Source organism: Phocoena phocoena, chromosome 19 (genome assembly GCF_963924675.1).
Source record: "Phocoena phocoena chromosome 19, mPhoPho1.1, whole genome shotgun sequence".
NCBI classification, from domain to species: domain Eukaryota; kingdom Metazoa; phylum Chordata; class Mammalia; order Artiodactyla; family Phocoenidae; genus Phocoena; species Phocoena phocoena.
In genome coordinates, this window is record NC_089237.1 from 18,492,815 (window position 1) to 18,496,113 (window position 3,299).

The 3,299-nt window shown below is 43.7% G+C and overlaps 1 pseudogene; it reads left to right on the forward strand.

Annotated features, from left to right (window-relative positions):
• The first annotated feature begins 1,875 nt into the window (after positions 1-1,875).
• LOC136138514 (V-type proton ATPase subunit e 1 pseudogene) lies at positions 1,876-2,121 on the forward strand (annotated as a pseudogene).
• Positions 2,122-3,299: the final 1,178 nt, after the last annotated feature.

The window sequence follows — 3,299 nt, forward strand, 5'->3', positions numbered from 1 at the left end:
CTGGGGGCCTGACAGTGACCTACAGCTGCCTGTCTTGGGACCCATCGTCTTCAGGACACTGGGGGAAACTCTGGAAGATCAGTGAGGCACTTCCTGGGGCACAGAAGGTAAGGGGGGGTGCCCCAAACCTCAGAAATCAAGATAGATAATATTTGAATGCAGTATTTTAATCAAAATTAATGCAAAAAATCATGATGAACAAATTTTTTGAATAAAGACAAGATCCAACCTTGTTCTCAGTCCCCTACCTCATCTTCCTTAGCCCAGCCCTGGTTCCAATAAAACTTTATTTTAAAAAGCAGGCAGGCATCATCAAAAAATCCACAAACAGGGCTTCCCTGGTGGCGTAGTGGTTGGGAGTCTGCCTGCCGATGCAGGGGACAGGGGTTCGTGCCCCAGTCCGGGAAGATCCCACATGCCGCGGAGCGGCTGGGCCCGTGAGCCATGGCCGCTGAGCCTACGCGTCCCGAGCCTGTGCTCTGCAACGGGAGAGGCCACAACAGTGAGAGGCCCACGTACCACAAAAAAAAAAAAAAAAAAATCATGTACCACAGTGTTCATTGCAGCTCTATCTATAATAGCCAGGTCATGGAAGCAACCTAAGTGTCCATCAACAGATGAGTGGATAAAGAAGATGTGATACATATGTACAATGTAATATTACTCAGCCATAAAAAGACACGAAATTGAGTTATTTGTAGTGAGGTGGATGGACCTAGAGTCTGTCATACAGAGTGAAGTAAGTCAGAAAGAGAAAAACAAATACCGTATGCTAACACATACATATGGAATCTAAAAAAAAAAAAAAATGGTTCTGAAGAACCTAGGGGCAGGACAGGAATAAAGACGGAGACGTAGAGAATGGACTTGAGGACACAGGGAGGGGGAGGGGTAAGCTGGGACGAAGTGAGAGAGTGGCATGGACATATATACACTATCAAATGTAAAATAGATAGCTAGTGGGAAGCAGCTGCATAGCACAGGGAGATCAGCTCAGTGCTTTGTGACCCCCTAGAGGGGTGGGACAAGGAGGATGGGAGGGAGACGCAAGAGGGAGGGGATATGGGAATATATGTATATGTATAGCTGATTCACTTTGCTATATAGCAGAAACTAATACACCACTGTAAAGCAATTATACTCCAATAAAGATGTTTAAAAAAAAAAAAAAAAAGCAGGCAAGGACTACCCTGGTGGTCCAGTGGGTAAGATTCCACTCTCCCAGTGCAGCGGGCCAGGGTTCGATCCCTGGTTGGGAAACTAGATCCCACATGCCACAACTAAGACCCAGAGCAGCCAAAAATAATAGATAAATAATTTTTTTAAAGTATTTACCAAAATCATAAGTGAAAAAAAAACCAACTTATGTTTAAAAACTTAATAAATAAAATAAAATTAAAAGCAGGAAAAAAAAAAAAAAAAGCAGGCAGCCAGCCCATGGGCTGTAGTTTACTGATTTTTTTGAATATTGTGTTAAATTTCATTTCTCTTGATTACTGGGTTTTTTGGTGCCTCATTATATTTTGGGCCTATAGCAAGTGCCTACTCCCCTCATCCTAGACCTGGGCTTGTCACAGAGGGTCCCTTTCTGGACTACAAACCCCAGGGAGAAGAGGTCAGGCCTGCAGAGATCAACATACCCATGTGAATTTGGCTTGAGATCACTCTCATACCACATGTGCTGAGAGCTCCATGCTGGTCAGTGACTCAGAACCAAGGGACTCCACAGATCCTGGTTCCCTGTCTCTTGGAAAATCTGATGCTACTGTATACCTGGGAAGAGTTTAGCAAGTTTTCTTTTTTTTTTTAATCTATTTTTTGGGGTGGGACCAAAGTGAGGCAGCAGGGCAGAGGCTGGCACCTCCCACAGAAATCATGGCATATACTGGCCTCACCGTGCTTCTCATCGTGATGAGCGTGTTCTGGGGCTTCGTCAGCTTCCTGATGCCCTGGTTCATCCCAAAGGGTCCCAACCGGGCAGTTAGCATCACCATGTCGGTGACCTGTTCCGTTTGCTGCTATCTCTTTTGGCTGATTGCAATTCTGGCCCAACTCAACCGTCTCTTTGGACCACAGTTGAAAAATGAAACCATCTGGTACCTCAAGCATCATTGGCCTTGAGGAAGAAGACCTGCTCGCCAGTGCTCAGTCGCTGAGGTCACGAAGAGAACTCCTCTGGATGCAAAATCACCTCCATACGCAGACCACCTTCCTTGACTCGCCCACTTTGGCCATCAGCTGCCTTAAGCGTTCCCACCACATGTGAATATCTTATTCTACAATGCAGAATTTTTTCCTGCCACATTTTTTACACTTTGATGAACGATGTGTTTATTGAATCAGAACTGTGCTCCTCTATAAAATGCTTATGTACTCTTCCAAGACAGAAAGTGCCGTTCTTCTGAGAAATAACATTACTCTCTCCTTGGAAAGTGTGGATTTGAAGATGGTTCCTGCCTGCTCACAACATGAGAACCAGAGAAATGTTTAAAAACTGTTACACGACAATAAGACTCCAGTGGGGCTGTCAGTAAGAGAACATGCTCAGAGGGAAAATCTGTCCCACCAGAATTATACCAAAGTATATTTTCAGGATGAATTTCTTATTTCTGCCCTCTTTTGGAATGAATTCTTTTTCTGCTTTCTATGGAAAAAAATCTATTTTTTATTGAAGTATAGTTGAATTACAATGTTGTGTTAATTTCTGCTGTACAGCAGAGTGACTCAGTTATACATATATATATTCTTTATCATATTCTTTCCCATTATGGTTTATCACAGGATATTGAATATAGTTCCCTGCGCTTTCCAGTAGGACCTTGTTGTTTATCCATTCTATATACACCAGTTTGCATCGATCCTTGGCCTCAAGATCCAGTAGACTCAGACAGACATAGAAAAATAAATGCAAAATGAAGGGACATGTGCTCTTTAGAGACAGAGGAATGTGGGAATTTAGAGGGGACAACTATTGATATTTAGCTGACAGTTAGGGGAGGTTTTGCAGAGCAGGGCCTTGAATTCTATCCAAGTAGAATCGTGCCAGACGGACTAGGACTTTTCAGACAAGGACCTTGTCTTAGTTTGTTCAGCCTCTGCTATAACAAAAATAGAGCAGGTGGGTGGGTTTATAAACAGAAATGTGTTTCTCATGGTTCTGGAGGCTGGGAAGTCCAACATTAGGGTGCTGGCAGATTTGGTGTCTGCTGAGGGCCCACTTCCTGGTTCATAAATGGCTCTTATCACCATGTCCTTCCATGGCAGAAGGGGCGAGGGAGCTCTATGGGGTCTCATTTTAT